Here is a 23,881-nt window from a genome sequence, read left to right as displayed (position 1 = left end):
TAGGAACAAGACGGTGTGTGCACTGTACTTAAGCCAAGATGAGATTAAAATATCCCTGCAGGTGTAACCTGGACCCTGAGATTGAAACGTGAAATCATCAAGGAGACCAATTTCTACCAAGCAAAAAGCGAGTCTAATAGTCAGAGCTGACCAAGGGCAGCTTGGGTTGCCTTTGAAGGTAGTGAGCCCCTTACTCAAGCTGCTCAAGCAGACACCATTTTGTGAACATGCTGCACACAGACCCCAACCCTGGCAGCCCTGAAAGTCGATGAATTTATTTCAAGATTTATCCACAGACATGGGATGCTCTGTGGCCCTCTCCCAATGTCTTGACTCTCCATAGTCTTTGGCCTGCTACAGGTTTATGGCACCATTTTCCATAGAAACCGGAGGAACGCTTACTCAAGCTTCAGGTGCTGGTGGGCAGGTGGTCTAATTTTAACAGTCATCATATGGCCACAAGAGCAGGTAGGAGTATCTGTGCTTTTGTTGAAACCTAAGCTCGTTCCCCTGTGATATTTATGCCAGAGCTGAAATGAGCAAGCCCTCTGTTTGCATAGATTTCCCCAGTGTTTCAAAATCCCTTCTTGTTCTTTCTTTTCCTAACCCATCCAGGAGATGACAGATAACCTTGATCACCGGACCAATACTTACCAAGTCTATTCTAAAGATCCAGGGGATTTACAAGAGGTCCTTGTCTGGCCAGGAATTTTCAGCCAGAAGCAGCATTTGCAGTTTCAAAGGAAGGGCATGTTTGGGGCCATTTGTGGGAAAGAGATGGGTCCATTGGAATACAACTCTTGACAACCAAGGTGGAGGGGTGAAATTTTATTATTAGGCTGGCTTATGAATAATTCATCTGCTAGAAAACTCTTGTATCCACTCTTTGCCTGAGTAGGTCGTATTCATCCTTCAAGTTTTAACTTAGAGCCCACTTTCTAAGAGAGTGGATATTCCTATTCCATAGGAGGCATATTCTTCCTATTCCCAAGAAGAGTATAGAGTTTGGGCAAATGCTGCAGCAGATCCCAAATGGGCAGCAGCTGGGGGCTGTCAGCTCCCTGCAGCCCTCCGAGCAGGTTCTCTCTTGCAGGGAGATGTGAGCGGTGCACCATCATTCTTGCTTTCATGTACCACTCTAAATATTTTGAATGTGAATACTCTTTTCCTCTTCGAACCATTTCTTTTAAATAAATTCGCAGACATGGAGACACTGAATCAAAGGGGGAGTATGAACAATGTCCTGGTTCTTATACCGATAGCCAGAATGCCCTTTGCGGGGATGGCCCGGTGAAATGTATCAGTTTTCCTGCTCCATCCTTCCGTGAACGCCACGTAGGTAGCACCAGGCTGTACAGTAAACACGTATATGTGGACGGCACAGGAAAGAGCTGAAGGGAGACGGTGATGCCCCCACTTACAAATACATGACATACCCTGACGTGTTGAGTCAAGAAGAGACGTGCAAAAATAGTTGCTCCGATGGGCTTCCCTGGTGGCGCAGTGGTTGAGAATCCGCCTGCCAATGCAGGGGACGCGGGTTCGAGCCCTGGTCTGGGAAGATCCCACATGCCGCGGAGCAACTAGGTCCGTGAGCCACAATTACTGAGCCTGCGCGTCTGGAGCCTGTGCTCCGCAACAAGAGAGGCCACGATAATGAGAGGCCCGCGCACCGCGATGAAGAGTGGCCCCCGCTTGTCGCAACTAGAGAAAGCCCTCGCACAGAAACGAAGACCCAACACAGCCATAAATAAATAAATAAATAAACCCAAAAGTTAAAAAAAAAAGTTAGAAGTGACTGCAGAATCTGTTGTCCAACCTCCACTTTCCCAGTACTAATTCTTGTAAAAAAAAAAAAATAGTTGCTCCGAAAAGGAAGGAAATTCTGATACGTGTTACGGAACGAATAAACCTTGAAGACATTAAGCTAAGTGAAATAAGCCAGTCACAAAAAGACAAACACTGTACGGTTCCACTTCTCTGAGGTGTCTAGAATAATCAAATTCATCCAGACAGAAAGTAGAAAGGTGTTGCCAGCGACTGGAGAGGAAGGGGTGGAGGGAGGGCGGGGAATGGTGAGTTGTTTAATGAGTGCAGAGTTTCAATTTTGCAAGAGGAAAAATTCTGGAGATTGGTTGCACAACAATTAGAAAAGGTAAGGTGGTAAATTTTATGTTACGTTGTTTTTACCGTAATTGAAGGAAAATAAAATTCATTATAGCTCATAAAACAGCCTGCCAACTGATGTCTCTTGCTGTCTGCACTGCCCTCTGCTGGTCAACGATGCCCACGACGCAGGGAGGAGCACTCCCGGCTTCCAGAATAAAATCAACTGCTCACCACTAGAGGGAGCCTTTTATTTTATTGCTACCCGGCTTTTAAAACTGGCAGAAGTATGCTCAGAGGGTAAAAACTTCATCGAAAGCCTGCACCATAAACCAAGAGGGTTGAAAGCCACCCCCATCCTTCACGTTTTTTTCCCCTTACGCTTGCCCCTGTGGTTGTATGCCCACATCCTCTCAAAAGTTATCCCAGCCTCTATCAGATAAACCATAACCTGGCGACTTGAAAGATTAAAAGCTACGATTCCAGGAGAAGGGGGATGGGGAATAAATTAGGAGTTTGGGATTAAAATATACACAGTACTATATATAAAATAGATAACCAACAAGGACATACTGTATAGCACAGGGAACTATACTTAATATCTGTAATAACCTATAATGGAAAAGAATCTAAAAAAGAATATATATATAAAATGGAATCACTTTGCTGTACACCTGAAACTAACACAACATTGTAAACCAACTATATTTCAATACAAAAAAATTTTTAATAATGAAAGTAATAAGGTTTTTAAAAAAAATTTTAAAAGCTCTCAGGGGAATTTGCTGGTGGTCCAGTGGTTAGGACTCCGCACCTCCACTGCAGGGGAACTAAGATCCCGCATGCCATGCGGTGGGGCAAAAACAAAAAACAAAAAACAAAAACCTCTCAGGATATCAGGATGTATCAGGATAGTGATTTTATCAGTGTAACGCACATTTGATCTACTGGCTGTAGTGCATATCACAAATTTTTCTGACCCTTGGTAGAGTTTTTCCTAAATTGCTAGTCTCACCTAAAAAGGCCCATTGGCCTCAAAACAGGTTGAATTCATGGAATATTCTTCAGGAGGAGACCAGAAAAAAATCGAAGTTTCCACTCAGGAAGCTGAATGTGTTCCTTTCGACTCCAGCAGGGAACTAGGTGATTTCTACTTCCTACTGTGGAAATGGGAAGGTAGTTGAGTGAGACAATGCAAAAAGCTCCATAAAGGAGTGGTTTTTGAGATAAGGCTTGAAAGTTCATATTTGGTTGACTACTGGTGTGTAACAAGCCACCACAAAATTTACTGGCTTCAAACAACAATTCTTTATCACTCACTCTTCTGTGTTTTGACTGGGTTGAGCTGGACACTTTTTCCTTCCATGGGATGTTGGCTGGGAGCTCACCTACATAGCCTCCATGGAGACGGCACGAAAGCTGAGCTAAACCAGGACACTGGCAGAGCAGGCCGTGCATCTCTCCAAATAGTCACATGGTCTCTCCCTCTCTGTATGGCCTCTCCAGGAGAATAGCTGGATGGTTCAGGGCTCTCAGGAGTGCAGGTTTCCAGGTCTTACATTTAGGCCCTAGTGATGACACAGCTTAATGTCTGCCACATTGAATTAGTTAAAATGAGTCACAGGGCCAGCCCAGATTCCCTGTGGGATAGGACTTCACAGGGGCATGAATCCTGGGAGGTGTGGTTAATTGGGGACCATCACTGGAGACTGGTTACAACAACGGTGAGAAAAAGATGCTGAGATATAGAAGGATGAGCAGAGAGAAAAGCCTGGATAAAAGCACAAAGTATCTAAAGACACAAAAGAATGGGCTAAAGTGTATGGTTTGTAAAAAAGAGTCAGTGGACAATTGGTTTGTAAGTGAGGCAACAGTCAGACTACTGGGGACCTTGTACGTTAGGCTCAGCGATTTGGACTTAATTTTGTCCAGTAGTTCTCAAATCCAACTGTGCCATGGAATCTCCTGGAGTCCAAGGAATGCCAGCTCCCCAAATACCATCAAAATAACCAGCTGATGAGACAGGGAGAAGTCCATCTCAGCAGAGATTTGGCAGTGTCTCAGAGAGGGAAAGGCAAGGTTAGAATTAGTGAGAATTGGAAGTTTGGCTTAAGGCAGGTCCCTCAATGGAGAGGGAGGGTTGTCTTGACTAGGACTGGGTAGAGATCACAACACAACAGTCTAAGGCAGGCAGCAAAAGCAAGGTAAGGCAAAGGAGTCGTATAATCGTAGGGCACAAACTGTTGTGCTTTCCTTGAGGAGCTGATGGATATTCTGGAAAGAATAATTAAGCCACTTGTCTAGGCAAGAATCTCCTGGAATAGTAAAATTATGCTAATGAACAGATTGGAATACTAGGTTAACATGAAGAGTAAGCTCTGTGGAGTATAGGTAGTTTGTGTCTCAGAACTTTGTCAAAATACAGATTCTCAGAACTCATCTTCAAAAGTTCCTGTTCAGTGGAACCCAAGAACCTTTATTTTTAATAGGCTTCATTGGGAATCAATGCTATAAGCTGATGGGTAGTAGGGCAGACTGTCCCGAAATATGCTGCTTTGGTATATTGCTTATTTCAAGCTAAAGGCATATGAAAAACAGCAAATGCAGGAAGAGGCTTTTTCTGAACTTTCCTTATCTGTCTAAAGAGAAATCTTCCAAAAGGAACTCAATTGTCATAAACCCCCGCCCCAGGAGTTTATCATCCAGGGAAGATGTACTACTCAACACAGGAGAGGAGACTACAGGTCAACACCAGAAGCAGATGAACTTTATCACAATCACACCTCCCATCTGTCTTCTAAGGACCCATTCGTCTTTCCTAAAAATCACTTGTTTTTCCTTAAGAGGCCTTTGTGGCCACCTCTTCTTTTCCTATTAAAAGGATATTTAAGCCTAAATTCTAAAGCCAACCTCTTTGAGCTATTCATTTCCCCCTGGGTATCTCCCATGTATACATGAGGTAGACATATTATAAACTTGTTTTTCTCTTGTTAATCTTTTATTACAGGGGGTCTCAGTCAAGAACTCAGAAAGGTGAAGGGAAATTATTTTTCCTCCTCTACAAAGCCATGAACCACTGTAGGTTAAGATATAACGATGGTATAAACACAGGTTAATTCAGTGACGCTGGTAAGGGTTTTTCTAGATTCTGTATCCGCTGCCAGTTTTCCTCATCTCTTTGATGATTCCGGATTTCTCCAAGCTAAGTTGCAGAGAATATGTGTATCCATTGCCAGGTGAGGCAAACCCAGGAAAAATCCATGAGGAAAAGTATCACAGGAAGGGCAGGGATTGTGCAGGAAGCAAGGATTCCCAGGTGTCTTTGGAAGGAGGGGAGGAGTGGGAACTGGAAGTTTCTTTATCCTACAAGTCCCTTGGCCAGATGACTCTTGGGTGTCGATGTCAGAGTGAGGGTGGGTTTCCACACAGAGGCAATAGGAGTTACTTAGAAGTTTAACCCAGAATCCCCATCAGCTTGAATTCAGGATGATTGAGTCCTTAAGACTGGAATTTAGGACCCCAGGGCTGCCCCTGACGTTGAACTATAAACACACCAGACTAAAATTCCCCCAGACTTTTCAGCCTATCTGACCCTTAATTGGCGTAATCTTGGTTAAATCACTGTGTTCCTCTCCTCCCCCTCACATTCACAGATGTTTACAGAAAAGAAGTTCAAGGAGATTAAGTCACCTGTCGAAGAACACAAAAAGCCACTAAGTGCCACGCTCTATCCCAAATACAGTTCTGCTGAACTCCAGCTAACTTTCCCCTCCACTTCTTTATCATTATTGCCTCTTTCCCTTTGACAAACAGCATGATTTTTTTCAAGCAGCATGATTACTTGGTCCTTGTCCTTATTTGAAAAATATATACACAGATAATGCTGCAGTTAATAATCTTGTGATTCTATTGAAAGGAGTGTCTTCCTTTGTGTTGTTATTTAGGACCACTTTGCATCCTCATTCATCCATTCATTCATTCATGTATTCCCTCCTCAGATAAGCATCTAGAAACAAGTAGGGTGTGGAATGAGACTGAAAACAGGACTCTGTGGAGCTCTCCTGGGTACAAAAGCCCCTCAGTGTCCCCTGTTTCTTGTTTGTAGGAAAAAAAAAAAAAAATTTGAGTCTTCTAGGCCTTCCCCAAGTTCCAAAGAGCAGGCTCAAGCAGTTAATAGGCTAATATAGTCACAAGACTCCTAGTTCCTCCTGAAGGGCTATAGATAACAATCTGATACACATCTCTCAGTTCTTCTACAGAAACTAAGATCCACCCACCCAGGTGGATGATAGTGACCACCTGCTGACCACAAGCATGTAGACCCCAGACTAGCTGGAACCAGAAGGCTGAGATTCCGGAGACATCACCCTGTTACTTCACCACCAACCAATCAGAAGAAAGTCACACACCCTGAAGCCCTCATTCCAAATTTTGCCTTTAATTCTTCCCGCAAAACTACTGGGGAGTTCAGGTCTTTTGAGCATGAGCTGCCCATTCTCCTTGCTTGGCATCCTGCAATAAACCTTCCTGCGCTCCAAATTCCTCACTGGTGTCGGGCACACAAACTTGGTTTCGACCATAAGACCCCTACCTGCAGGGGCCAATATTTAGCCAGTAACCCCAGGAAGGCCACTTGCAGCTAGTGTCAGTTCTGACTGGCTTCGCCTGAAACTTGCAGGGTGTTAAATATTTGGACTGTTTTCTCTGCCTATCCGCCAGGGTAATTGCATGTGTGTCCCCTAGGGCTCTCAACTGGAATTCGCACTGCCTCAGGCTGTGAAGCAGGGTGGAGCCTGGACTGAGCCTGGTTGTCAGGACACAGGGACTCAGATGTGGCCCTGCTACAGTCCTTGCGCACCTCACTTTCCCTGGGAATCCATTTCTCCACAGTAAAATCAACATACGGCCTGGTACCACTTTTGCAAAAGCAAACAGTATGTGTCCATGAGCCTGGGTTCACGCAAGGAGACGTGTCTGGAAGGATATATACCCACCTCATCACAGTGGTTATTTGTGGGCCTTTTCACTTTATCTAATCTCTTGACTCTTCATTTTCCATAACAATCATTTGTTGTGATTTTTAAAAGTGAATAGCTAGAAAAGTCCTATTTGTTCCTGTTTTGCAGGAAGTCACACTTTTTTATCCCTGGTCCCACGGAGTGGGGGGGGCCTTGACATCTGACTCAAGGCTGTCCTGCCTGTGTGTTCCTTACACTGCCTCTGAACAACTGGGGGATGTGAGTGCTGAGCACCGTTTGACCCTCTTAATCCCCGAGTCTCAGCCAGTGCGGCCCAGGGCTGGTAACAAAACATCCTCACGATTTTCCTTGCCCTCCTCTTGCTGGCATCTGATCCACATCAGCAAAGGCTTAGCCACCATTCAACCAAAGCATGCTTATCTCCACAGCCATAAAATATCCACAAACCTGCCCAAGGTCCTGGGAAAGAGCTATCACCCAACGTGATAAATTTCCAGTTTCTTTGAACTTATGACATGAGGTGTTTGTTCCTAAGTCACAAGCACAGAATGTGGGAAAGCAGTGTGATTACTTGTCCCTGTCATAGGAAGATACACCGAGGGGGGGTGGGAAGCTTTACTGCTTTCCCAGAGAATGGGAATTTGCTTCTCTAGCAAATTCTCCATCCTAAACTACCTTATGATAAATAAATGACACTTTTTGATCAAAGAATTGCAAACATAGAGATCAGAGGGAACCACACAGTGGTAGAAAGAGCACTAGACTTTGGATTCAGACCAACTTGGGTGCGAATTCAGACCTTAAACAAGTCACTTAACCCATTTCACCGAATGAACACCCTATTTTGTGCCAGGCAACTTGTTGGGCATCTTACATCCAGTAGCTCAAGCCTGAAGAGCTTTGTATTGCTTTCATCATGTAACAGATGAGGGAAGTGGAACTCAGAGAAGAAAGCCATGCTAGTGGGAGGGCTCAGCTGATGAAATGACGGAGCCCAGACTCCAATTCAGATCTTGAGATGTCAAGGCCAGTACCTATTCCTCCAGAAAGTATTGCCTCTCCCATACACGATGGGGAGAAAAGACCTCTGCCCCAACCACACCACTGCAAACAGGTGTAACCAGGAGTGATACCACCGGGTTCAGTGATCCCACATGCCCTTGCCAGGAGCCTTCTTGAACCCCAAAAGCCCTAGGAGAGACAAAAATCAAGAAGACCCTGACACTGAATAGGAAGAAGAAGCCCTGAGCCCAGATCAGTGGATGGAAAGTGTGCTTTGGCATCAGATGAACCTGGATTCGAATGCTGTCTCCCCTGGGTACCTAACTGTGACCCTGGGTACCTTCCCTGACTTCTCTGGGCCTGTTTCCTAATGTGTAAAAAGAGACTGGTGAGATGTTAGAATGGGATTATAAAGCACTAGCCCAGGATGTTACTTAGAGCAGCTGCTGATCTCAGGGGGACAGGGTCCCTAGAGACCTCCAAGCAGATGTAAGAGGAGGAGAAAAATTCTTGGGCCCTGGACTGTTTGCGAAGCGTGCTAAGCCCCCTTGAGAAGCTCTGTCCTGCCCATATGTCAGGGCTGTGGTGCACTGGCACAGCCATACTTGAATTTTATTTTTTTAATTTTATTTATTTATTTATTTATTTACGTCTGTGTTGGGTCTTCGTTTCTGTGTGAGGGCTTTCTCTAGTTGTGGGAAGTGGGGGCCACTCTTCATCGCGGTGCGCGGGCCTCTCACTATCGCAGCCTCTCTTGTTGTGGAGCACAGGCTCTCTTGTTGTGGAGCACAGGCTCCAGACGCGCAGGCTCAGTAATTGTGGCTCACGGGCCTAGTTGCTCCGCGGCATGTGGGATCTTCCCAGACCAGGGCTCAAACCCGTGTCCCCTGCGTTGGCAGGCGGATTCTCAACCACTGCACCACCAGGGAAGCCCGATTTTTTTTTTTTTTTTTTTTTTTTTTTTTTTTAAGAGCTGCCCTGAACCTGCTCTAGTCCAGAAAGGGGCTCTTTTCTGTAATATCTGCTGAAGGCCCACAAGGAAATCAGCCTGGAGTGAATGTGATCTCCTAGCCACAGTGCCTACAGGTTGGCTGGTCAACTGGGGAAAGGCCCCGTTTTCCTGGGCTACTTCCTCACCGAGGCTGAACTTGACATTTGGAATAACAGGACCCTAACTGCGTCCAGTGGCCAGGAGAGAGTGAGAGACTGAAATACCAGGTATTCAACAGATGAGGTTGGATTTTCTTCGTAGAGGTGAATTCAAGAGGGCCTTCGGGCAATTCACCACTCTAATTTACCCTTCCCTGGCCCAAAGCCTGGAATTAGTTTCACTTCCCTTGGTGCTTCTGATAAGAGACCTGCTTGCTATTCTTTCCTCTGAAGACTTGAAGGAGAGGAAACTGGGAGGGGCTTGAGTTGGGCTGAGTCGCTGCCTTGAGGCTCGTCTAGCATAAGCTCCCAGGCTGAGAACTTCCCCTCGGCGACCCCAACCCTGGAGGAGCTAAGGCGCAGCAGGCCGCCCAGGCGAAGCTCTCCTCCAGCCGTGGCCCTGTGCCTTGCGCCCTCGCTGGTCGTCCTCTTGGCCGGGTGCGGTGGCATGGGGGAACAGAGGGCGCCCGGCTTCCAAGGCTGCAGGCAGAGCCTGAACATGTCCGTGCTGGGGGCGCTGCCAGGAGGTGGCTGGGACAACCTGCGCAACGTCGAGCTGGGGCTGGTGCTCAGGAGAGACTATTCGCAGTGCCTCACCACCGAGGACGGCAAGTACCTCATCCCAGACCGCGTGCGGTGGTCCCGCGGCGGGAGAGTATAGTGGAGACCCGCGCGGAGCTCATCGACCACTGGGTCAACTACACTGACACCTGGGCCGCCTCCATCAACGCTGAGCTCTCCTTCCTCCCCGACCTCAATGGTAAGTTCTCCGTGGACTGCCAGAACGTCAGGAAGTACAGCCTGGAGTACCAGACGGTCACGACCAGCAGATCCGCCACGGCATCTACTCTGTGAAGGCCCCGGAGAACCCCGACTTCCAGCCCGACTTTCTGCGACATCTGCTGACCCTCAGCGACCACCTGGAGAACAACCAGACCCGGGGGGCCGAATACCTGGAGGAGATGCTTGTGCTTAGGTACGGCATGCACGTTCTCACCGACGTGGAGGCCGGGGCCGCCTTGGTGCGGGAGGACCAGGTGAGGCGGGAGCTGGTGGACAGCGAAGCCCGAGACAAGATCAACATCACGTACGCCGCCTCGGCCTTGTTTTTCCACGCGGTCAACGCTGGGGACGGGCTTTCCTGGCAGGCGCAGAGCCGGCTTCTCCAGAACTACGTGCGGCACACAGTGGCCTCCAAGATGCACAGCCACGGCGGCGTGCCCTTCTACCCGGGCATCACCCTGCAGAAGTGGCAGGAGGGCATCGGACGCCGGCTGGTGGCCATCGGTAGGTCGGGCCCGCCCCTGCCGGTGCTGCTCCAGCCGGAGGCGCTGCCCGAGCTCCCCGCGCCCGCCGTGCGCCGCGCCATCCACCGCTACTACGCGGTCAACACGCGTCCCGGATGCTTGAAGTTTGGGGCTCCCACCTTTGACCCCCAGGCCAATGTGGACGATGGTTCTTGCGGAGGCCGCCGCCGCGCCAACTTCAGCTTCGGGGGTGTCTTCCAGGAATGCGAGGCCGTGGCCGGGCGGCACGCCGATCACCTCTGCCGGGCCTATCGCATCCCCAACCCGCTCACCGGCAGAGCCTCTGGCCCGGCCAACTACACGGCCAGCGCCCTGGTCAGAGGGCTGAAGACGTGGAGCGAGGGCGGTCCTGAGTGCCAGCAGCGCCGCCGGAGGTGCTGGCTCTTCTTCCGATGCTGCTGGACAGTGTGGGCCCCCCATGAGCATCGGAGCGCCGCGAGCCTGGCTGCCTCCTGGTGCGCGCCCTCGGGGCCCTCCCTGCCCGCCCCTGCGGGCCTCCTCTTTGGAGGCCTGTATAGCCCTGGCAACCCAAACCCGCTCACTGGGTCCCAAGCCTGCCCCTCCCACTTCTACCCACTGACACTCTCTGGCGACCTCAAGGTCTGTGTCAGTAGCGACTCAGAGCTGGGTACAGCCCCGGCAGTCCCCTTTGGGGGTTTCTTCAGCTGCCAGGCGGGCAACCCCTTGGCTGGCCTTGTGAAGGGCCAGAGCCCTGGGCTCATGAAGGAGGTGTTCTACCAGGACAGCCCCACGGATTTCCCCATGAAATGCCCAACAGGGTACAGCCAACACCAGGCTTACCTCAGCGATGGCTGCCAAATCCTCTACTGCCTCAGGGCTGGGGCCCTCTTGGACCAGGAGCAGGCAGCTGTTCGGATGCCCCCATTTATTCCCTGCCTCACCACCCCCCACCTCACCCTCCCCCCCCCCCCCCCCCGCCCCTTGCTCAACAGAAGCAGCGCCCACAGGCTCTCTGTCCTGGTTGGCTCCAGTGGTCAGCGGGTCTGGATGAGGCTGCAAGGCTCCAACCGCTGGCAGCAAGCCAATATTAATGACCCATCCCTGTCAGCCAAGCTTTTGAGCCAGGCTGGCTTGGGACCCAGCGTTGGGGCCATTGTTGGCTCCTGGGTGGGTGCCATGGTGGCCTTGGTGGCTCTTGCTCTGGGGGTAAGCTGTGGCTTCGGGTTCTATAAGAAAGAGGGGGGCTTACCTGGTGGCGCAGTGGTTGAGAATCTGCCTGCCAATGCAGGGGACACGGGTTCAAGCCCTGGTTTGGGAAGATCCCACGTGCCACGGAGCAACTAGGCCCGTGAGCCACAATTACTGAGCCTGCGCGTCTGGAGCCAGTGCTCCGCAACAAGAGAGGCCGCGATAGTGAGAGGCCCGCGCACCGCGAAGAAGAGTGGCCCCCGCTTGCCACAACTAGAGAAAGCCCTCGCACAGAAACGAAGACCCAACACAACCAAAAAATAAATAAATAAATAAGCCTACACCTTTAAAAAAAAAAAAAAAAAGAAAGGGGGTTACAGGAGACTGCAGGAAGGCATCCTGACAGAGGAACAGAGGGCCTATGGGGCCACAGAAACCACTGAGAGCCCAGCTCGGTCTGAATGCATACAGAATGACAAGAATTCTGTCTAGGCTTTAACAAAACAGGACTCCTGCATCATTGCCGGTCAGAGCTCTAGCCCCTTCTGTTTCTTCTACTGCCTAGGTAAAAAGATGTAAGATACCTAATCATAGAACTGGCCCCACTTCCTGAAGGTACCAGGACTAAACTGTACTTCCTCAAGCCCGCCTCCACATCACCTAGCACAAGCTCAAGTCCTGTAACAATCTCTTTCCCTAACGCCCTCTTGCTGAGAGGCCCCCCATTCTCCTTGGTGTGCTCCCATGTTGGGTGCCTCCCTTGTTGCAAGGAGCCAATAAACCCAACCTTGTTCAAATACAGGTGTATTCCTGGTGTTATTTGCTGGGGGGGATGGGCAAACAGGGGAGATAGAATCAGCATTGACCCCAGGACATATTATGTAGCTTTGAAGTTAGAATTTTTTTTTTTTGTAGTTGTTATAAAATTCATTCTGTCAATTTGTTTTCCCAGAATCATTGCCTTGAACCCAAAAAGTTTCCTCTTGGGCTTGGTTTAACTCAGAGGGTCTTTTTGTTTTTTGTTTTCCAAATAGGACCTGACCTACTTGTGGATGATGAAATGAATTAAGTTGTAATCAGCAAATTTTTTTTTAATGACAGAAAACAGTACATTGCATGAAACAGCTATAATAATTATTTTGTGAAATAGGTTAATCACATAAAATTGCCCATATCCAATCTTTTTTTTTGGCCACGCCACGCAGCTTGCGGGATCTTAGTTCCCCAACCAGGGATTGAACCCAGGCCCCAGCAGTGAAAGCGCAGAGCTGTAACCACTAACCACTGGACTGCCAGGGAGTTCCCTCCAATCATTTTTGACTCACCAAAAAATGTCAGTTTTGTATGGTTTATGTGGGATCACAGTTTTATATGGGATCACAATGTAAGATGTGATACAAACTATCAAAATATGATCACAGTCAAAACACTGGAAAGCCAAGGGAAAACTCTTCCACTCTTCCATTTCATTCTATGTTCCATGAAACTTAGCTTTGGAAAACTGGAGTCCTCACCCCCAATGGAAGCGTTTTCCCTTTGGAGATCCTGTTTCTCTCAAGTACACCAGAGTACATTTCCATTCTTTAACCCAAGACTGCAGTCTCTCGGGACCAGTGTTCAGTTTTGCAGTGTTCCTAGAACACAAGCCTTATTGCAATTTAAGCCCAGAGTGTGGGTCTGTAGTTGTCACAAGGACAAACAGGGTGTCACATTAAATCCTAACCTTGGAACCACAGGGCATGCAGAACCTAGCCCAGTTGGGCCCCTCATGTGTGAATTTTAGAGCCAATTCCAAAGGTACGTGGACAGACCCTAGGGAGCCGGCAAGTGTGGCCTCACAGGGTTGACAAGACCCCATTTCCATGACCTGAGTGACCTAAGTGAGTCATTTTTCTTCTTGGGGTTTCATCTACTCTGGCTACAAATTGGAATCTATCAGGATATTGATGAGATAGTGCAAACTCTGAGTCCTGAGAGGAAGAGGCAATTGAAATCCAAATAACTCTAGATGTTTGAGGTCATTTCTCCACTGGTCTGATACGGGCACATTGGAGCCGACCGTGAGCTAAGAACTGACCGACTAGTGGCTCTCCTGAGCCTTCTCCAGACTTGTGGTCACTACCATTTATAGAGACTTTTTCCATGTGAAAAATACCTTTATAATAGCATCGCACTTCATCTGCACAGAACTCAAGGTAGGTAAGTAGTTCTTGTGCTATGGATGAGGAAATTGAGGCTCAGAGAGGTTGACTTGCCCACAGGCATGTGACAAATAATAAGAATAATAATGGCTAGTGCCTACTGCAGATTTAGAATTCATTCTTTGCAAAGATTATTTCATTTAATTCTTTGCTGAGCACAGCAGTAAACCTATGGGCTTGGTCTGGGTCAAATATGGGCCTCTGGAAATTCCTTGTGCCTCAGTTTGGTCCTCTATAAAATGGAGTTAACATGTTAAATTCCTAGGTTACTTGAGAAGATTAAATGAGCAAATGGATGCAAAGCACCTTGGAACAGCCTGGCCTTTCTAAATTTGAAATTGACGACACTAACACTTTAGGATCTGATTTGCCACTGCTTTAAGAGTGGGATTCCAAAATCAAATCTGACAAACTGGGCTCAAGTCCCAGCACAGCTGCTAACTAGCTCTGTGATTATGAGAAAATCGTCTCACCTCTCTGAGAACTAATCTCATCTATAAAATGGGGATAATCATAAGACTGATGTCATAAATTGTTGCAAGGATTAAATGAGACAATGCAAAGAAGTCCCTTGGTACAGTGCCTCACATCTGGCATGTCACAGTGAGCTATCACAATGTGGGGACTGGGTACACAAAGTTGTATGATTGGGGCTCACAGTTGAGTGGGTGAGACACCCACAAAACATAAATTACCCATTGTAAAAATGTCATAGAGCTTCAAACAGAGCATTATGGGAAAATGCATGAGGGTCACAAATTCTAACTGGGAGGGTACTGATAATGTTTCTGGCATGGGACGGGACTCTTGTCTCAGCCAGGCCCATTTTCAGATTTGCTCAGTTCTGCTGGCCTGGGAGGATCCTTTCAACAGAAACCGAATGCCCATTTCTGATGGTCTCAGTTCATTTCCTGGAATAGCCCTCCAGGCTCTAAAAACTGAGCTCTCCGACTGATACGAGCAAGATGGGGATCAGGGCATAATAAAAGATTTTGATGTGGAATAAAGAAGAAAACGGGCAAAATGAACCATCCTATAAGTAGGATGGCTATGTAAGTGATCATCCAAATCTGGACCCCGTTGAGACCAAAAGGAGGCACTATAAATAATTATATGGGACATGTTAATCGAAAGATACGTCGCTCCACTTTTATAGCTGACTGTTTGCCATTGGGCCCAGGCCCACTTTATCTCCCTGATCTCCAGCTAGCCTCTCCCCATGATACACATGCCCTGTGCTGATTGCCACATCATGTCAATTCCTGGCTGATGAAATCTTGCTCATCAATCAAGACTGGGTTCAAAGGTCACCTTCCCGAGAATACACAAGAATACATTTCTATCCGCTCCCTCTCCCCCTACCCTCACATACTCCTTCAATTTCCCAGGAAGAATTTGTCTCTTACTCCTCCTAACCTCTTTAGCAGCATGTAACTACGAGCCTGTCACTTTGCACGAGTTCTCCTTCCAACTCGCTCATGAGCTCTTTGAGTGGGAGAAAGGAAGGTGTTGCGCTCATTGCAGTTATTTCCAGAGCTCAGCATCAGGCAGAACACCTAGTAGCTGCTCTACAAGTTTGCTGAATGAAAGAAAACCGGAAGAGATCTTGGGAGGCCCCAGGTGATAAGACTCAGCTACCAAATCCTTTTAGTTTATCTGCCCTTCTGGGATTCTTAACTGTATTATTTCATGATTGAACCAGTTTTTTTGTTGTTTTTCTTTTTGGGTTTTTTTGGTTTTTGGTTTTTTTGGCTGCACCACATGGCTTATGGGATGTTAGTTCCCCTGGGATCGAACCCGGGCCCTCGGCAATGAGATCGCAGAGTTCTAACCACTGGACCGCCAGGGAATTCTCATGAATGAACCAGTTTTAAGCCTCATTTTGCCCAGTATAAGTGTTTGAATAAATACAAAGATGAATACAACTCAGTTTTCACTGTCTCAAAATATTCTAGGCAAGTAGACAAAAAGTAAAAATAAAAAGGATGGGAGAGGGAGAGGTGGTGGCATGGGGTAACCACCAAATCTCCAAGTTCCTTTTAGAGCTCTGAGTAACAGGGTGGACAGCCTGCTGAAATTCCATCCCAGCTGATGACAAAATGGGGACCGATGGACAACTTGCTGTCAGGGAGCTGCTCCTTGGATATCACACAACGTCTCCTCCTGGAACAGGCTTCTCTTGGGCAACTGGGTTGTTGCGATCTTACAGACACTGTAAGTCATATAAAACAAAGAGACCTTTCTCCTTATTTTGACTTCCAGAGAGCCTAGAGCCAAATTTTGGCCCCTTCTTCAACATTCCTGTTGCTAAACTCAACCTTAGTCCCAATTCTTCTGTACTTGTATTCCCTCTTGATTAACTCATTTTTCAAAATTTTGTAAGATATGCATTTATATAAAATACCATGTATTATTTTTAAAGAATAAAGAAATGTACAACAGAACTGAGCAGTTGTGAAGGAAGATTCACAAGGGTGAACGTGGGAAACCTCTGAGCCCCAGCTCCCAAGCCCTCTCCTTAGCCCAGTCGCAATTCCACTACCTATAGCTTTAGGCTTGGGCCAAATCATCCTGTAGTGAGTGTTCTCTGTACTTCATAGAGAGGGACTGTTGTAAAGCAGATAGTCTCTGGTTATCTCAAGGAGTTCCTGAAAATTTGACAATGAAAACTAATTTTAAATTTAATTTTAAAACTATGTTGTTGTTTTTAAAACAGGTTGGAAGGGGACTTCCTAGGGGTCCGGTAGTTAAGACTCCGTGCTTCCACTGCAGGGGTCACGGGTTTGATCCCTGGTCAGGGAAGTAAGATCCTGCATGCCGTGAGGCAGCCAAGAAAGAAAACAAGAAAGAAAGAAAGCAAGAAAGAAAGCAAGGAAGCAAGGAAGCAAGGAAGGAAGGAAGGAAGGAAGGAAGGAAGGAAGGAAGGAGGAAAGGAGGAAAGAAGGAAAGAAGGAAAGAAAGAAAGAAAGAAAGAAAGAAAGAAAGAAAGAAAGAAAGAAAGAAAGAAAGAAAGAAAGAAAGAAAGAAAGGAAGAAAGAAAGAAAGAAAGAAAGAAAGAAGGAAAGAAAGAAAGAAAAAATAAAACAGGTTGGAGGTGCAAATAAAAGTGGCTGTGTGTTTGTTGTAAAAAGAATGCTGCATCATTGAAAGGCTGGGAATCACTAAGTTATAGGCAAAAAAATCAGCAAGGTTGGGGGCTCAAAAATCAGACTGGGGTTCAAGGAATCTCTGCTGAGCTTCACGGTTTGGAGAGTCCAGGGTGGGGAGAGCTCAGGAGGTAAGGAAGAAAGAAGGGTTTTCTGTTCTTTCATTTAAATCATTCATTTATTCATTCTTAAGGGGCTCCTAAGAAGGATGACCCTTTACTAAGTGGGGAAGATAAAAAACACTGGAGGAGAAAATATAGGGGAAAAAAACTCTGTGACTTGAGTTAGGCAAAGATTTTTAGATATGATACCAAAAGCACCATACATAAAAGAACAAATTAATAAATTGGACTTTGAAGGAAACCAGAAAGTCATCCCAAAGTATGCTCTTTGACATAAAAATGATTTTGAACTAAAGAAAATTAAGAAGCAGCAAATGCAGAAAAAACTCCCCCTTTTCTGCCTAAAGGCAGGATATAAATTCTATTTTTACTAAGACACACTCTTATCAGCCCAGAGAAGGCACCAGAGGAACCTGCAAACAAACTTTACTCCATTAATTTTCCTCCCATATATTTAACTTCCCATAGTTTCCCCCCCTTGGAAGCCTAAGCTCTCCTGTGTCCCATCATTTCTCTACAAATTTATTATTCTTGTTGACGATGCTACATAAATTGGAATTCTAAGCCGCCATTTTGAGTTACTTCTGGTTCAGTTTTCTCCCGAGTGATGTACACTGTCTGCTTTTTTTAAAAAATATTTATTTATTTATTTAATTTATTTGGTTGCGCTGGGTCTTAGTTGCAGGAGACGGGCTCCTTAGTTGTGGCATGCGAACTCTTAGTTGTAGCGTGCATGTGGGATCTAGTTCCCTGGTCGAACCCAGGCCCCCTGCATTGGGAGCGGGGAGTCTTAACCACTGTGCCATCAGGGAAGTCCCCACTGCATACTTTAATAAACTGTTGTTTTTCCCTTTTTGTAAAGAGTCTCAGCTGAAAATCTAAAATGGGTAGTGGTAAAGTTTTGCCTCCCTTGCAACTTCATCAAAGTTAAAAACTGGGCTGAGAGGAGAAGGACCCAAAGCTCTGAACCATAAAATTCATACAAATCTGGGGTCAGCAAACATGGCCAACAGCCTGGGACCTGTTTTTGTAAATAAAGTTTTATTGGAACACAGCCACACTCATTTGTTTATGTGTTGTCTATAACTGTTTCCATGCTGCAATGGCAGAGTTGAATAGTTGCAACAGAGACCTCATAACACAAAAGTATAAAATACTTACTATCTGGTCCTTAAGAAATAGTTTGTTAACCCTTCATATAAAGCACAGACTGTCCAATGGATGCCAAGATGTATTGATCCCTTCAACACTACGGTAACTAATTGGGGACTGAAGTTGCCAGATTTACCGTCCTTAACATGGTCCACTTTCCTCCATCCTAGAGCAACCTTCTCCTAGAACCCAGATCCCCTCCATGTTAGCAACATTATCATTTCTGTCAAAAAGGTTGGGAAACATCAATATAAACAGTGATCATTCTTCTACTACACACCACCTTCCATTCCCTTCATCACTATATCTACCTGCCTCCCTCCTCTCATTCAGATAACCTTTGATGAGCATCTACATTATGCCAGGGAAAACACAGCCCCTGCCTCCAAGGAACCCACACTCCAGCAGAAGAGAGACATAGACATAAATAACCAATATGCAGTGTACTAAGTCGTATAATAGTTATGTAAAGAAAAAATGTGACTTGTATATTCAAATACCTCAGTTTGAATCCCAGCTCTGCCAATTCCCAGCTCTGCAACTTTGGGTGAGTCACTTAACCTTTCTGAACTTCAGTTCTCTTATCTGTAAAGTAGAAATGATTATAACCTTGAGTGTGATGGGTTGTTGTGAGGATTAAATGAGCTGCTTTGTGCAGAGCACCTAGTTCAGTGTCAGAGCCCAATATTATTATTATCAGCAGCAGTGGTCGTCATAGTAATCAGTAGTAGAAGCAACGGTGATAGTAGATGATGTACCAGGTGCAAGTCGCAGCAAAGACGAGAGGGCAGTGATACAGGTGTATAGATCAGGGATGTTTTCACAAAGAAAGTGATATGTGATCTGGATCCTGAAGCAAGAACAGGAGTTAGTCATGTGGAAAGGGAGGTAGGGGCACAGATAGAATAAAATGAATAAAATGAAACACGTCTTTAGAGATGCAAATTTTCCCAAGACAGGAGATGTAGAATGGGGTGATTTCCTGATATGCCTTAAGTCTATTAAAGCTGTAGTGACCATCAGAATCAGATCTGCACTTGGATTTGGACAAGGGAACACTTTCAGTTCCCATTAGGACTAAGGCAGAAGAACTGACCTGACCTTTGGTGATTTTTATTTTTCCTTTCCTTCCTTCTTGTCAAGGTTTCTTTTATGCTGACTTTAAGAGGGTCACTGATCTAAAACCTTGAATGGTTCCTCACTGCCTATAGAATGAATCAAGATTCTTTAGCATGCGGTTCAAGACCCTTATTGTTGAGTCCCTTCAGTCCCAACCAGCTTCAATCTCAGTTACTCACCTCCCAACCCCTTCCTCCATGCTACCTATGCTCCACATTCAACTCAACATATGTAAAAACTGGGCTTGCAACCTCCTGTTACCCCCAATATCTGTTCCCCCTTCTGTGTTTCCTGCCTAATTTATTCACTCTCCTCCTAGTTGGGAGGGGATATTTTGGGGTTCCTCCCTCTTTCTAGGACTCACTATCCTTCTCCCCATCTTCCCATTCCAAACCTCTGTCATGATCTTCAGAGATTTTCTCTTTCCTCCACTCCCACTGTCAGTTTTAATTCAGGTTTTCCATCATCTAGATAATATTTTCTTCTAGTCTTGCCCCCATAAACCTATCCGTACATAGCGGCTTGAGTGCTCATTTAAAAAATGTCAACCCTAACATGTCACTTTACAGCTTAAAAATTTTCAATGGTTTCCCTTTGCAGTGTTGATACCCTTTAGCCAAAGACGTCCAGGACAATACCTGTAGTCAAACAAAGTTGAGTTTATTGGCTTGTTGCAATGGGCACCTCAAAAGAGAAGGGTTAGGAGGGATTTGAAGCTATAAGCTTTGGAGTTGGGTTAGTTAGTTTGGGGAAGGATTCAATGAGGCATAGTTTTGTTCTGGAGTTGGGTGCTGTCAGAAAGCAGAGGCAGTTCTATGATTGGTGTCTTGGTCATTTTTATCTAGGAGGAGCTATTCTTTGTTATCTGCGTGGAAATACTCTTCACACATTGACTTCTGTCAGAGTTGGCTGTCAGACTGTTGTCTGTGTTCAGCAGTTAGAAGAAAATCCAGTTCCCTTTCCTCACATAATCTTATTAGTAGTGAGGGAGAAAAAAGGTAGCCTCTGATGTCCAGAATTGAAATGACGATCACAGCTGGTCTGCCATAGTCTTACAAGTCAGTCTGGGGCTCACAGCCAGTGATCCTAAACACGTTAAACAACCCCATAGAATAGCGACCTCACACAGCTCCCTGAGACCATGATAAATGCAGCAAAACAAGGTCACTTCATAGTTTTATCTAATCACACACAAAAGCAAGGTCACTGGGTCACCGACAAAATACTCAGTCACGGACTTGCCCCCATTTTCTGACAGCATCCAAACTAGAGCAAATTCCTTAGGCTCTCCCCCAAATCACCCAGCCAAAGCCTAAATCCTATATAAGTTCTTTCTAGAACTCTCTTGCTGAGAGAGAGTCTCCCACGGTGTGCGTTCTTCCTCATTGCAACAGGTGATAAACCCACCTGTCTAATTACATGTGTGTTTCTCCTGGTCTTTGGCTGAGAGCCTTGGCACTGGCATGGTTCCCATGCTCACCTGGTTTCAGCCATGTGAGCCTTCTTTCAGGCTAATGTGGCTTTGAGGACAGAAAGCTCATTCCTGCCTCAGAGTTTGCACTTAACCATTCCCTGGGACTTCCCTGGTGGCGCAGTGGTTAAGAATCCACCTGCCACTGCAGGGGACACAGGTTCAAGCCCCGGTCCGGGAAGATCCCACATGGCGTGGAGCAACTAAGCCCGTGCACCACAAATACTGACCTGCGTTCTAGAGCCTGTGAGCCACAACCACTGAGCCCGTGCGCCACAACTACTGAAGCCCGCGTGTCCTAGAGCCCGTGCTCCACAACAAGAGAAGCCACCTCAATGAGAAGCCCACACACCCCAACGAAGAGTAGCCTCCGCTCACCGCAACTAGAGAAAGCCCGCGCGCAGCAACGAAGACCCAGCCCAGCCAAAAATAAATAAATTTAAAAAAAAACAGAAAACAGTTCCCTGTGATCGAAACACCTTACCTTCAGGTCTACTGGCGGCTGCCTCCTTGTCGTCGTTCAGATCTCAGCAGGAAGTAACCACTTGAGAAAGGCCTTCACGGCTCCTACTCGCAGTCATTCTGTATCACTTTTTCGAGTTCCTATATAATTTTTAACACTCGGTTATATGATTGTGTGTTCCTGTCTTCCCCCACCAAAATGCAGATTCTAAGAGATTAGGGACTGTGTCGTGTTCACCTCTATCTCCTAGTGCTTCTAACATTTCCACAAATAGCTGAAACATATCTTACCTTGAGCAAAAGAGCATCTTCTTAATGGGTCTCTCTGCTTCCAGCAGCGTTCACCTCTAATACAGCTCTGACTTAGCTGTCTGAATTCCTTTTCTAAAACAAAGGGGAGATGCTAGCATTATCCCTCTTCAAAAACCTTTCATAGATTCTTTTTTCAAGGCATCATCCCCTCACTCCTTCCGCCTCATCTTCCACTGGGGCTCTTGGGGGAACATTCTGGAACATGCCACATGCCTTCCAGCAGCCAAATCTTGACAAGTGCTTCTGCTTCTAACTGAGATGTTCTTGCCCATCCCTCACCCCTCACCCCACCGTATTTTTTCCTGAGGGCAAAATCCTAGTCATTTTTCAAAGCCTAGCTCCCAAAGTGCCTCTTTTGAGAGGTTTCCTCCAGCCCTTCCTTCCTCTGGGCTCCCCCAGCCCCTGGTTAGACTCTGGTATGACTGACCACACCCCGATTTCTGTCACAGTTGAGTGAGTACCTGTTGTCTTTCTCAGGAGACTGTGAGTGTTTCCAGGGCAGGGAAGCATCAGCTCTCTGTGTCCCTGTTTCTTCAGCTGTAACATAAAAATCTTTGTACCTACCTCATCGGGTTCTTGTGGGGAGTAAATGAATGAATGCACAGACAGCGATTAGATCGATGGATGGCTGAGTAAACACCATATAAACACGATATAGTCTGCTACTATCATTAATATTCATTTCCGTATTCTTAGTGCTGGTCCAAAGTAGGTGTCATTATGCATTGTTCTTGAATTTGGTTGGAGTCTGGCAGAACACTTCTGAAAGATTTAGAGCTTTATTGCTTAGAACCAGGTTGGGAACTTTTATTGGTCTATTTAAGTTATTTATGTAACTCCCAACCCTCCTTCCACCCCAAGCTTTGAGGATAGGAACTAGGGATTGCTAAGTAAGAAAAGAGAAAATAGTCCTAAACCTTTCCTAGTGGTGTCGCCTAACGGTTGGTCTGACCTAAAGATAAGAAACCTGCCTCAGAAATTTATTTTTAAATATTTTCCCTGGGCCCTTTTTTCAAATACTACTCACCTGGAAGGAGTAACATATTTAACCATTACCTCAGAATGTGTCCCATTTCCCCCATAATATTAGGGGAGGGATGGGATACGGGACCACCAAATTATAGTAGAGATGGGGTCTGGGGAGGCAAAAGAAGTCTGGGTAATGAGCTGCTGTTCCCAGAGCTTCCAAAGGCTTGTTAGAAGGAAGGGTGCCAGAGAGCATTGGACGCAGGAGAGTGAAAGGATGCAGACAAAGAGATCTGAGGCTTCCTAAGATGATACTGGTCTAATGGAGAAGCAGGGAGGCCCAGTGGGGAATGCGCTGGACCAAATTATAGTTCTAATTCTACTTTGCAGCCGGGACACCAGGGCACCTGTCTGGCTTCCTTGTGCAATGTGTTTAATGGTGAGACTGAACTAAATGAAGTTTGAGTTCCTTCTTGTGTTGAGGAGGGTGTTGGCCAATGGCGGGGTGACTTCAAGTCTGAATGCATGCTTTAACACATCCTGGGCGGTGCCTTGGCTTGCGTGTTTCCTTGGCTCTTTCCAGAGCCTGCCAGGCTTCTCCAGAACTTGTCTGATGCTTGTGAAAACTATCTTAGTGGATGTAGTGAACAGCCTGGTCTCCCCTCTCCAGAGAGGTGGATGATTCCTGGAGGCTGTGCGTGAAACTGGGTCGGCCTCTACTGGCCAAAGGCCCATGGGCACAACAAACAGGGTGAAGTCTAGGCTGTGACCAGATGGATCCTGGGAAGCAACTGGTATTTCTAAGATAGTCTCTCCTCAGTCGAAAGTCTTCTGATGAAGACTTCTGATGTTTGTACGTCATTTACAAGTATTTTCAGATTCTCAAATTTGTCTAAACCATGTAACAACCTGTGAAGTTAGTTATTTCCATTTCATAAATGAGGGAGCTCAGAAAAAATGACTTGCCCCAAAGTTTGGAAACATAATAGGGTTTGTGACAGAGAGTGATTCTGTACAAGTCTGTAGCTGGCTTTATCCAAGAAAAGTGAATTACAGAGATGGAGAATGGATTTCAGTCTAAGATGATCTCGATTGCTAGGTGTACCGTGGCAGCTGGCTATAGTGGAATGAGCCTTGGAGCCAGAACTCTCCAAATCTGTCATATACTAGAGGAGGGACTGTGGACAAGTTAACACTCATTCTCATTTCCCTTGTTTGTGAAAGAGGAGCAAATGACA

General features: G+C 46.3%; 1 long non-coding RNA gene and 1 pseudogene across 2 annotated transcripts in view; one reads left to right on the top strand and one right to left on the bottom strand.

Annotated features, from left to right (window-relative positions):
• The window catches only part of LOC309667600, a 34,798-nt gene extending 11,327 nt beyond the window's left edge, over positions 1-23,471 (bottom strand). The window contains exons 1-2 of the long non-coding RNA XR_014267831.1: positions 21,388-23,471; positions 18,814-18,898 (exon numbers count right to left, since the gene is read on the bottom strand). This is a non-coding gene — a long non-coding RNA (uncharacterized lncRNA). The remainder of the gene's footprint in view (positions 1-18,813; positions 18,899-21,387) is intronic.
• On the top strand, positions 1,014-16,975 carry LOC309636448 (macrophage-expressed gene 1 protein pseudogene; annotated as a pseudogene). The gene is made up of 2 exons: positions 1,014-1,099; positions 9,537-16,975. The product of its transcript is annotated as a macrophage-expressed gene 1 protein pseudogene (transcript).
• Positions 23,472-23,881: the final 410 nt, after the last annotated feature.

This window comes from Balaenoptera physalus, assembly GCF_965194825.1.
Source record: "Balaenoptera physalus genome assembly, chromosome: 10".
NCBI classification, from domain to species: Eukaryota; Metazoa; Chordata; class Mammalia; order Artiodactyla; family Balaenopteridae; genus Balaenoptera; species Balaenoptera physalus.
Note: the sequence above shows the minus strand (reverse complement) of the source record. Positions and strands in the feature narration are given on the sequence as shown.